Source organism: Physeter macrocephalus, chromosome 10 (genome assembly GCF_002837175.3).
Source record: "Physeter macrocephalus isolate SW-GA chromosome 10, ASM283717v5, whole genome shotgun sequence".
NCBI classification, from domain to species: domain Eukaryota; kingdom Metazoa; phylum Chordata; class Mammalia; order Artiodactyla; family Physeteridae; genus Physeter; species Physeter macrocephalus.
Genome location: NC_041223.1, coordinates 59,575,802 through 59,589,620, shown reverse-complemented (window position 1 = coordinate 59,589,620; position 13,819 = coordinate 59,575,802).

Here is a 13,819-nt window from a genome sequence, read left to right as displayed (position 1 = left end):
ACACTCATCCAACTAATATTTACTGCACCCTTTGCTTTATGCTGGGATCTGTGTTAGGTATGAGGGATAGAATGGAGAACAAGAACGTCTATAGACCTTTACCACTTACCCCTGGATTGTGTCTGTATTTATTTCCATCTTCAATTAATTGTTTTGGCATTATAGAACCAATTCCAGAACTGTCTTCAATTGTGCTGTCAGTAGGAATAGCTGTCAATAGCTTGGTATGCATGTCATGCCTTTATATACATGTGTGTTCATATCTCAATTACACTTCATTCCTTTTTTGTATTAATGGGATTATACAGTATTATTGTTCTTGCATTTTTCACTTAAAAATATGTTTTAGAGATCTTGCCAAGTCAATATGTGTAAACCTACCTCTTTCTTTTCAATAGCTGAGTAGTATTCTTTACTAAGGATGGACCATATTGGATTTAACCCAGTTCCCTATTGATGCATCATGGCACCATTTCTCAGCTTGAAGGAATAGTACTTTATTGCCAATTTTTTTTCTGTTTTAAGGAATTCCTGAGAAAGGCTACACCATACATATGATCTCCATTTTCAATATGCTATTCCTTTTCATTAGTAGTGTTTGAAATGTATCAAAGCTCCATAACAGAATTCTGGGTCTAATTCTCTCTGGAGTCTTCTCTGAAGTACTCATCGCTTGGAGGCATAAGTTTTAAGTTATATGTTTGGTGGCAACAGTAACCTCACAATGACTTCACACTTTGCATATTTTTAAGACAATTAATTAGTTTATAGTATTACATGCCCAGCATTGAAATTTAAAAACCATACTTTGGGCAAAAAAAGGTAAAGTGGCTTTGTAAGTCTTTATTTACATGACTTGGAAAAGGACATGTCTCAAAAAATGGAAAATAATAGTACAGTGCATTATTCATTGGATTGAATTTTGAAAATCTGGTCCCAATAGCAACAGAGGATGGATCAGGATTAAATCTGTGTGCTTTGATTATAACCCTCACATAGACCAAGACCCCTCAAGTTTGTCCCCCCCAGATTCCTTTTTGGTAAAGATATAAACAAATGTCAATGAAAAAAATATATTAGGGGGTAGTGATGACGATGTGGTTCCAAATAATTCTGAGCAGCAATTTCATCCACTCTGGCTGTCACTGGTTCCCCATCACAGATGATGAATTGCTCAAAATCACTCTTCTTTGAGAATCTCTCTCAGATTGTGAGCTTTCTGATATCCCATTAGGACAAAATGTGTCAGTACACACATAAGCATCAGTGGTATTTCAGAGAATGGGAGTATTACTGGCTTTGTGAGAATTTCTAAATTGAATGTTGTCATTTTTATCATCTTGTGCTTATCTTTTAAAAGATCACTGGATTGAAATTATATCCCCCATATGCCTCTACACATTTTACCAAGTTCTGCATAAGCAGTAAGTTTAATTTCTAGGGTATCGGAGATTAACTTCACAAAGCCTTTAGACTGGGGAAAAAGCCTCTGATGTCCATGAAACAAACACACTGGAGACTGAGGGCTTTGGGCATGATCACTGCTGACTCAGGAGTATCGACTTTTTCCTTAAGGTCCGTTAAGCCTGCTCAGGTTAACCAATAGACTGGCTTTGTCCTTTCTACTCCCACAGGCTGAGTCCAAATGGTATCCCAGTACACCAAAGCCTGAGCATAAATTGAAGGGGAGATCATTGCCCAACAATGGCTAATATTCAACTCCATCCTCTTTTTTCTTCGGTTTAGGAGGTAAAAGAGTGGGTCAACTGGAAAGTGGCATTTTACACTTCTTATTAACGCAACCTCTATCAGGACAATGAGAAAAGGACTCATTCAGCCTCAGGGCACTTTCTCAGGAATGTTTGCCTGCTTCTACAGGCGAACTGCAGGCGCTCTACCTGTCTCAAGCCTTCTCCAGCAGCTCACAATGCTGTCTCTGCCTCCATTGCCCCTTCTGATGATGTATTGGGGGTCTGTTCACTTTAAACAAATCCAAATATTCATACTTTATGAAATCATCTTATGTGATAAAATCTATTTAATGTCTTTTTATTTCCTCTACAAATTATGTTTTTTTTCCAGCTTCTTTCATTTCCCCTTATTTTCATTACAATTCCAGAAATTAAACTTTTATTATACCTTTATTCCATTTCCCTTATTTTCAATATAATAGTAGAAATTAAACATTATGACCTCATTTTTACTCAAAACTGTAGGTAAAGATCATATGAAAATTAAATGACCAATGACAATGAGATACCAGTTCACACCTACTACTATAGTTAATATTAAAAAGACTGACCACATCAAGTGTTGTCAGAGATACGGAGCAATTGGAACTCCCATCATGTCTAGTGAGAATGTAAACTGGTAAAACCATTTTGAAAAATAGTTTGGTAGTTTTCTACAAAGTTAAATATGTGCTTTTCGTTATGACCCAACAATCCTACTCCTAGGTGTTTACCCAAGAGAAATGAAAATGTATGCCCACACAAAGACTGTATGCAAATGTTTAAATCAGCTTAATTCATAACACCCCAACACTAGAATTAACCCACACATTCAACAACAGGTAAGTCAATTATTAAATAAATTGTGGTATATTCATGCAATGAAATCCTACTCAGTAATAAAAAAATCAAACTACTGATATATACAACATGGGTAAATCTCAAAAATATTATGCTGAACAAAATCAGGCAGACATAAAAAAGTATAGACTGCATGATTCCATTTATACAAAATTCTAGTAAGCCTAGCAAAACTAATTTCCTGAAAGTAGATCAATGGTTGCGTGGAGCCAGGATAGGGGGTGGGTTGACTGCTAAGGGGTACAGGAAAATTCTGAGGAGCAATGTAAATGTTTTATAGCTTGATTGTAGTGGTGGTTACATCGATGTATACAATTACCAAGATCTATTGAATTTACATGGTTGCATTTCACCAGATGTAACTATACCTTCATAAAGCTGATTCTTAAAAAAATAAATATTTAAATATTTTAAAAGAATTTTTAAATCTGGCAAGAGGACTCTGAAATAAACATCAGCTCACACTGCTGGAGGGGATGTACATTGGCAAAATTTGAGGGAAGCAATTAGACCCAAAGAAATGTTATACCTTTGAGCCAATTATTCTACTTCTGGAAACACATCCTAAGAACATCATGAGATCATTCAAAAAATTCATATGTAGGAAAGTGTTAAATTTGTTAGCAAAAATGTTATTTTTTAGCAGCAGAAGTAAAAACTTTTAAAAAGAATCACCTAAGTGCCCAACAATAGGAAAAATGATTATGGAAATTTTAGCACAGCTCAAGAAGATATTATTCAATGATTAAAAATAACTGTGAAGACCAAGTAGTTACATGAAAAACGTGTTTATCATGTAATGTTAAAGAATACAAAATTGTGTTTGTGCAATACATATCTAAACTATTTTGTTCATAGTGTGGATAAGAATCAAAGGGAAACATGGGAAAATAAATAATTGTATTTGTAGAGGTACTAATATCATGGGAGGCTGTTTACTTATTTCTGTTCATGTTACCATGATGTTTTTAGAACAAGTTACAAATAAATGCTAGATTACCCAGGAGTGCCTGCTATGTGTCCTAAAAGCATCATACACTACTCTATAGGCTCCATATTTGAGAAATAGCAACAGAAAGACAGCTTTTTAATTTCTCATCCTTTACCTCTTCACCAGTTCAGAATTTCCAAAAAGAGTTTATGAGCATGACCTTAATAAATTCTTAGACAAATGCGGTAATAGAGACATTATTATAATCTTCCCTTTAAATTGGGAAAATCAAGGTCATATAGGTGACCACATCTCTTGCCCAAGATGAGAGTGTTATCAGTAGATATCAGTCAGTTCATTCCAGTTAAAACCACATTTACTATCTCCCAAGAAAGATGTGAATCAAGAAGGACTCAGACATGAGAAAGCACTTTAATAGAATCATTCAGGCTGCAAGTAAGAGTGAACATAAACTGACTTTAAATAATAAAGTACCTCACATAGAAGTCCAGGATGTTAGATCAGCTATGTTATGTCAGTTATGTTATCGAGGACTCAGTTTCTTTCTATCCATCTGCTCTTCTGTCCTCAGTGACAACTTCTTCCTCAAACTGGTTTCCCTTTGTGGTCAAAAGATGGCTGCCAATGATAGTCAGGGCTATGCCTTCCTGTTCACAGGAGAGAGTAAAATTCTTCTCCATGTGTAGAATGAAGCTTTGTTTCAGGCCTGTTGGGCTTGTAGAGTCATGTGTCCATCTCTGGACAGATAACAGTCATCAGGAAATGCCATGTGCTAAATGGCTTAGTAACCAGAAGTAAGATGAGAGATGTACTAAAATGGAACTTGTAGATGGGGTCAGTTTCCCCAGGAGAACATCACTGAGTGAGGGTAGGAAGAATCAGAATAAAATTAAGTTTCTGTTTAGGTGGGGAAAAGAGTAAACAGAAATCAGACTGGTAACCAAAGCTGTCTGCTTTGGCTGTACCTTCTGACCACACCCAAACCTAACCTCCCTCCCCAAGGCTTATAGGACCTCATCTTTAGTTGGGCCTGGCTGGATCTTGGACCCACCAATCACAGGCACGGTGAACCACACAACATGGAATAGCAGCACCAGGCAGATTTGATAAAGGGCCCAGATACCCTGGCTGTTCTTCCTATATTTCAACAATGGCTCCTCCTGGAGCCTGAGATGCCTGTCTGTCATGGGGCCCCTCCATGGGCCATGTATTAGTTTCCTGTTGATGCCATAACAAATTACCACAAGCTTAGTGGCTCAAAACAACACAAATTTATTAACTTAACAGTTCTGGAGATAAGTCTAAAATGCGTTGACAGAGGCTTCATGAGAGAATCCAGTCCCTTGCTTTTTCTACAGGCCCCCTGCATTCCTTGACTTATGGTCCCTCCTCCATCTTCAAAGCACAACTTCTGATTCCATCTTTACATGGTCTTCTTTGTCTTTCATCCTCCTGCCTCCCTCTTATAAGGACCTTTGGGCCCACTCAGCTAATCCAGGGTAATCTTCCAATCTTGAGACCTTTAACTTAATCACATTAGAAAAAAAATTTCTTTTGCCATGTAAGGTAACATATTCACAGGTTCCAGTGACAGCAATGTAGACATCTTTGGGGGGCCATTATTCAGCCTATCACACCCCAACTCCACCAACACCAGAGTCTGTCCCTGGGCCTGGCACGGGGATTCTGAAAAGGCTCTTCTCTGTCCAGGAGGTCTTTTCCCCCTTAATTCTTCTGTTGAAAGTCTATATTTGAGATGAAACCACATGCTGGATTGCAAAATGAGTCCCCTGGGGATCGGTGTGATTCAAACCTACTTTACCCCAGAGCCCCTCCATTCCCCCTCAGTGGACTACAAGCCCGGAATGGGAAAAGTGTGAAGCTGGTTAGGTTCAAGATAGGTGCCACAGGTACCCTCGTCACCACCATCAGAGATGAGATTGAGAAGCCGGAGAGCAATATGAGAGCTAGGATGAAAAACAACATGTAGGGGTATAACAGATATATATACTGCCGGTGATGCTGGGAACTTTGACTTCTGAAATTATGCAGTCTGTGGAAAACAATCTATCAGATACCTTACACTCCGTGGTTCAAGATGCCTTTTTCAAAACTCAGAATACCACAGATAACACAAGTTATTGTTTTTCATAATAGTATGAAACTCACTATCTAAAAGTTAAATATACTTGTTTTAAAGAAAACTTGATACATTTTCAAAGAAACTATTTATTTAAAAGTAAATAAATATTTTAACAAAACACTATGTAACACTGTAAAAATAAAAATCAGTACAATAAAGAGAAAGTATTCATAAAAGTGTTTAATGTCATTGAATTCTAGCTAGATAACATGATCTGTCAAGGCTCTGAGCCTAAGGCCCAATCTTCATTTTATTGAAAAGGATTATTAGCAAAGGAAACTTAAGCACACATTATACTAGAGGACTTAATAGATATATTCATCCATCCAAAAGAATACCCATTCTTCTCAAGTGTACATGGAACATTCTCTAAGATAGATCACATGTTAGACCACAAAGCAAGACTCAACAAATTCAAGAAGATTAAAATCATACCAAGCATCTTCTGCAACCACAATGATATGAAACTAGAAATCAGTCACAAGAAAAAATGTGAAAATCCACAAAAATGTGGAGATTAAACAACATGCCACTGAACAACCAATGGTCCATCAAGGAAATCAAAGTAGAAATTAAAAATTACCTAGGGACAAATGAAAACAGAAACATGACATACCAAAATCTGTGGGTGGAAGCAAAAGCAGTTCTAAGAGGTAAGTTCACAGCACTATTGGCCTACCTCAAGAAACCAGGACAATTCCAAATAAACAACCTAAATTTACACGTGAAGGGACTAGAAAAAGAAGAACAAATGAAATCCAAAATTAGTAGAAGGAAGGAAATAATTAAGATCAGAGTGGAAATAAATGAAAAATAGAAAAGATCAGAAAGTAAACTGGTTCTTTGAAAAATAAATAAACAAAATCAAAAAACCTTTAGCTAGACTAACCACAAAAAAAAGAGAGAAGACTCAAATAAAATCATAGATGTAAAAGAAGTTACAACTGATACCACAGAAATATGAAGGATCATAAGAGACTACTATCAATAATATACCAACAAATTGGACAATCTAGAATAAATAGATAAATTCAACAGTCTTCCAAGACTGAATCATGAAGATATAGAATATATGATTAGACCAATTACTAGTAAGGAGATTGAAAGAGTAATAAAAAATCTCCCAACAAACAAAAGCCCAGGACCAGATGGCTTCACTGACAAATTCAATAAAACATTCAAAGAAGATTTAATACCTATCCTTCTCAAACTCTTCCAAAAAACTGAAGAGGAGGGAAGCCTTCCAAACACAGTTTACAAAGCCAGCATTACCCTGACACACAAAAAAGACAATGACACCACAAAAAAGAAAGTTACAGGCCAATATCTTTGATAAACATAGATGCAAAAATCCTCAACAAAATAATAGCAAATAAAATCCAAACATACATTAAAAGAATCATACACCACAATCAAGTGGGATTTATTCCAGGGATGCAAGGATGGTTCAACATCTGCAAGTCAATCCATGTGATTTATCACATTAACAAAATGAAGGCTAAAAATCCTATGATCATCTCAATAGATGCAAAAAAAGCATTTGACAAAATTCAACATCCATTTATGATAAAAAATCTCAACAAAGTGGGTATAGAGGGAATGTATCTCAACATAATAAAGGCCATATATGACAAACTCACTGCTAACATCATATTTAGTGGTGTATGTTGCCAACAGGCACATGAAAAGATGTTCAACATCACTAATTATTAGGGAAATGCAAATCAAAACCACAATGAGATACCACCTTACACCTGTTAGAATGGCTATTATCAAAAAGACAAAAAAAAAAAACAAATGTTGGAGAAGATGTAGAGGAAAGGGAACCCTCATACATTGTTGGTGGGAATATAAATTGGTGCAGCCACTATGGAAAACAGTACAGAGATTCCTCAAAAAATTAAGAATAGAACTACCATGTGATCCAGCTATTCCACATCTGGGTATATATTCGAAGGACATGAAAACACTCATTCAAAAAGATGTATGCACCCCTATGTTCATTGTAGCACTAGTTACAATAGCCAAGGTATGGTAACATCCTAAGCATCCAATGATGGATGAATTGATAAAGAAGATGTGGTATGTGAAGATGTGGTATATAAATCTATTGGAATGCTACTCAGCCATGAAAAAGGATGAAATACTGCCATTTGCAACAACATGGATGGACCTTGAAGGTATTATGCTAAGTGAAATAAGTCAGATGGAGAAAGGCAAATACCATATGACTTCACTCATATGTGGAATTGAAAAAAAAAGCAAAACAAATGTATTAACAAAATAAAACAAAAACAAACTCATAGATTCAGAGAACAAATTAGTGGTTACCAGAGGGGAAGGGGATGTGGGGGTGGGCAACATGGGTGAAGAGCATCAACCATATGGTGAGGGACGGCAACTAGACTTGTGGTGGTGATTACTTTATAGTGTATACAAATGTCAAATGATAATGCTGTACACCTGAAACGTCTATATAACTTATAAACATATATATGAAACTCATATATATATATGGATTATTAGGAAGCAAGTTTTGAGGCGCTGTAAAGGCATGCTAGCACAACACTGAAACTTTCCCTTTGATATAATCAGAAGAATTGAAACAATTTGAAAAGGAAAAAGTCATCTCATAATATGATTCCGTTTTATTTCATCCATGTTGGGGCACAAACAACATCTCTTGTGCCACCAGCAGTAAGACTCCCACACTTTGGGAAATTCTGGTTTTAGCTGCCAAACCAAGGGACTTCCGTGGTGGTCCAGTGGTAAAGAATACGCCTTCCAATGCAGGGGACGTGGGTTTGATCCCTGGTCGGGGAACTAAGATCCCACATGCTGCAGGACAACTACGCCCACGCGCCACAACTACAGAGCCCACGCATCCTGGAACCTGCGCGCCACAACTAGAGAGAGAAAACCCACACGCCACAACTAGAGAGAAGCCCGCGCACTGCAATGAAGACCTGATGCAGCCAAAAAAGTAAAGAAAATAAATAAATTAAAAAAAAAACCGTAGTGGCTTAAAACAATAATAAAATAAATAAAGCCACGAAACCAATCTCTCTCTAAAGGAACACAATAAGGGAAGAGGGTCCTCCCTGCTTATATTTTATGGACTATATCACATTCATTCCACATAAACAATGTATCAGCACCAATAAAGGGACTTGCCTTGGATTACACAGCTACAAAGTGGCCTAAAGAGGATTTAACCCCAGGTGGTCAGGTTCCAATGCCTGTGCTTATTCCATGTTTGGATCACTGGAGAAAATGCAAATAAGGTAAGGACATAACTTCTTCAGGCTTTGGTTCTCTAGAGAGGATGCATGTAGGTCCTCACATGCACGCGTAAACACACACGCGCGCACACACACACACACGTGCGCGCACACACACACACACACACACACACACACACACACACACACACACAGGGTCTGGCACCCCAGGAACATTTAAGCCATATTCCACGCTTTCTTACCTTATAACAGTGAGTATTATCCTTAGCAGCCCATTGAAAATACCTGAGAGGTTTTACTCCTGAGCTGTGGCCTGGGCATCCCGAGGTGCTTCTAACTCACAGTTGAGGTTGAGAGTCACCACCTTAGCCTGGAGAGGCATGGGCGTTGAAGGGGAGGAAACCAGTTCTGTGGTCAAACTAGTTCAAATCCTGGCTGCTGTGCTTTTTAAAAAGAAATGATCTTAAGTCAATGACTGTTAAGGTATGGTAGCCCAGCATCCCCTGGGAACACATTAGAATTGCAAATTCTTCAGCTCCACCCTAGACCTACTGAATCAGAAACTTCTAGGGTCAGGGCCCAGCAATCTGAGTTTTAACGAGTCCTCCAGGTGATTTTGAAGGACTGAAGTTTGAGAACACCAGGTTCCTCATTTATAAAATGGAGATAATACCCACTTCGGCTGTGTTGCTGTTTGAATTCTGCAAGATAACGTGAAAGGATCAAACATAGTTCCTAGAATACAGTAGGTGCTCAATAAATATTTTTTATTCAGAGAGTAATAGCTTTGAAGGTACAGTTCAAATAATATAGGTGGCCCTGGAGCCCATCCTCTGATGTGCTGATTTTTTAAAAATGAAATTTTCATTTAATATCTACAGAAGATATATGGATCAGGTGGGAGGTGGGGAAGGGATAATATTACACAATAGAACATCTTAAAAATCCTCTCTCCCCATTTCTGCTACTCTCCATGGACTCCACACAGGAAGTCACCTGCTGCCCCCAAACCCTCTCTGATTCCTTCAAAACTGCTATCTGCTTCCCCACCCTCCTTTTATTCCTCTCCATCTTGCCCACACTTTTATCTTTATAAAGTCCTCACTCTTTCCAGTGGACACAGGATTTAGTCTTTTTCTATTCTGGCCTGGATAAAGGATTTCACTCTAAAGGAACCAATACCTTAGTTATTCTGAGCTATTGGCTTAAAATTACTAAGTCTGATATATATGCTTATATATTTGAATACATTGAGAAGATGGTGCTACTCATACTGTCCAGGTACCTACAAAACACAAGTTTTCCAAAACATACACACAAATGTCCAGTAACATGGACACACATTTCCCAAAGTATGATTTTTCCTCTTTTACAATTTTCCCAAATCTGGCTTTGAACACATAGCTAATAATAATTCCTTAGATGTGTGTGGTGCTAGCTCTCACTTTCACACAGTAACTGATCTGAGCCTTATGACAATTCTACAGAGCTGGGAAAGTGTGTATTATTACCCCAGTTACTGTGAGGTATTCTTTGCTCTTGCAGAGCCATGAGCATGATAAACTCATAGACTTACTATAGACTCCTCTGCAAATTTCAGCAACATGTTTTGAAAGCTTTTATGTGCCAGGCACAATTAAATGATTACATTCAAGAACATATAAGATATTTTATATAAGATGTAGTTATATAGGATGTATATTCTATAGTATATAACAAGTAGGTATGTAGTACATAATACACTTACAGAGATTTCTACGTTAGGACGCACTTTCACATCCACTCTTCCTGGTGGAGGCTGCCATGCTCGCTTTATCCCCTGTCACCCTGCCACCCTGGGCAGCCCTGGTTAGATCCAGAGCCCTGGAGCCCACCAAATCCTCTGGCAGAGGGAAAAACACCCCCAGATGTGCACCACACTGGATGGTACCTCACCAACTGATGAAGATCCCAAGAGATATATTGTGAGAGGAGTTATTGGTGAAGCAGGAAAGAGAGCAGCTAGAAAAGTAAAGGGCAAAGGTGGAGTCACAGGCAAGTTTAACTGACAGAGTTGCCATCTTATTCTAGAAAATGCCCCAGTCCTCGCTGAGGTCAAGCTCTTCAATCCTGGACAGCTTCCTGGCCTCTTCACTTTCCCATGGACCCTTAGAGTCGACTCCACGACCTGAGGTCCAGAACACACTCCTGTTTCTCCCCTCCTGAGAGAGCCAACACACTGATTCCATGAAGTGAAATGTTATTAAACTCTCTCTGGATAAATCAGAAAAATCCAATCTCTTATCATTGAGAAAGAGACAGCAAAAAATAATCAATATCAAATGCTTCAATACTGGGAAGAAGAGGTTTTATTGTCCTGAACAGAATTCTGTTTTCAACTATGGAAGGAAAGAAAACCCTTCAAACTTGGAAAGAGAAAGTGCTTTCTGCTTCCTCTCTCCTCCCCACCCTCGTTAAATCAAAATACTCACAGCCAACAGAGCAACACAGCGTTGGCCATAAATGAACCAAGTACATGAGGTCTGTGTGTTTAACAGATTGTTCAGGTCCATTTAGGTCACTTTAGATTTTCATTTAAAACATATCACATTTTATTTACTATTTATATGTATACTACAGTGCTGCTAAAATTACTAAGTCTAGAGGGTGCTTGTAGCATGCTGGGGCTACAGTCCCAAGGTTCCAGCAGACCTGGAAGGTGGGGCTTGATATCCAGGGGTTTACAGGGTGAATGTTTCTTTCCCAACACAACCCACTCTCTGGAATTGTGTTAGGATGAGAGCATCAGCTCCTATTTTGTGAATCCATGTTTCACTTGAAAGTCACCCTCAATGCTCTGCTGCCACTGCAGGGAAATATATTAAAAATATATAAACAAACAAATGTAAAGAGAATAGACTCCTTCTTGTGGCTAAAAGTTCTATGACCCTTGTGTATGTTTTTCTTCTGTTCCGGCTGGTTGCACGTGTATTGGGACTGTGTGAATAACAAATTGGGAAGCAACGGTTCTTGCTTTAAAGGAAGAAAAAACATCTCTCCTGAGTAATCTATAAATGTTGTTGCCACTTAGTTTTCTGTCTGATCCCACAACAGCAGGCAGAGTATCTCTTTTCCTCACCCCCCAGGCTCACACCTGCGTGTAGTAAGCTCCTAAGTGCCATTAGTAGAAAACACAATCTCTGTTTAAAAGATGATAACTCAGTTATTCCAAGATAGGAGGCTCTCCATTACCCTCAACACCTGCATAAATGCCAGGGTTTTTTAAAACAGGTGGGCTGGTATTTATTTCCAAATACCAATAGTATTACTACTGCAGCTAGATAAATATCACATGACGTGAGGGATAACAAACATTCTGCCGTGGCCTCCGATAGATATGAGTTTACAGAGATTAAGGTAGACAACACTGAGAAACTCGGGCAAGCAACGAACTTAGATGTGACTTCCTCCCAACAGTGTGAGAAACAGTGGGAAATTTAAAAAAAAAAAAAAAAAAAAAAAAAGCAAATGTCAAAAGTTTTGCAAAAATAACTTGTAGAGAATACTAGTACAACTATCAGTGTTAAATTAGACATCTCTGGAAGTGGATTTTGACTCAGACAATGAGATGTGGATTTTGACACTGTACCACTGAGATCAGTCTTTAAAAGGATGTGAAATTGGCAGGAGCACGTGAGATTAACAGTAAAGACTGGTAAGATTTCAGGGACATTGCTGCCTAAAAGGACCTCCCTGTTGATAAGTAAAGTTCCTCCATTGCAGCTTTATTTCTGTGGGTTATAGTTTGTCTCTAATCAAAAGGCCTATGTCCCCGAGGAAAACATTATTTACACTTGGGTGAAAATTATATTGTTATTTCCTCAGGATAGCTTTCAACTGGAATATGGAAGAGAACAGGAGATCTTAAGAGCTATTCTTTAAGTAAAGTATATCTATTTTTATGTTGGAATCCCCAAAGTAACCATCAAAGTATAACTATGGAAACCCATTTTCACCAAAATTTCCTTTTATACCAGATGTACATCCACAATTTCTGTTACCACATGTATAATATTTAATGAAATGTAAATGCATAATGAAGTGAAAAAAAGGTGAGAAGAATACTTTTGCTGGAGCCCGAAGATTGTGAGTATGGCATAAGTGGGAAAAATCCAATGTTGGGAGTCAGGCCCCCTGGGGTTCAGCTCCAGCTTTGCCTCAACTGACTGTGTGACTACAGTCAAGGTTTTTGACGTCTCTGGAACAGAATCCTCTCCTCTGTTTAAAAAAAAAGGAGGGGGGAGGCGCTTATATGTCAAATCTGCCCTATCTCCCTCACAGGTTGTTGTGAGAATAGAAGTTAACACAGGGTCACAAACTTTGAAAAGTTAAAAATGCTATCCACATGCAAAATGATTTTTATTAATGTCTGAAAAGCATTACTTGGGGTCCCACACTTATACACAATGTTCCAGAGGACGCTCCCCAGCTTTCACTTTCCTTCTCACCCAAAGACAAGGTGATATAACTGTATTTCTACGCATTTTCATCTCCTCTTATAAGAACACTGAGACAGACCAACATTTTCAGAACATTTAGAGATGATTCTCTTCTTGAATCTGTATTGACCAAGAAGTCTAAAATATTAATTTGACTCAAAATCTTGCAATGTTTTAATTTACACCAAAAACATACACAAAGTATAGTTTTCATTCTTTCAACACATGTTTTCTGAGTCTGTACCATATGCCAGGCTCGATGCTGGGCACTGGCCCCTCAGAGATGGTAGAGGAGGCATTCATGATGTATTTGCTGCCAGTTATTTGAACCAAAACGGTAATGAAATGGGGTAAGAGATGTTGTGAGTTAGTAAACGTCTTCATTGCAGACAAAAAAATAAGGTTGCATTATT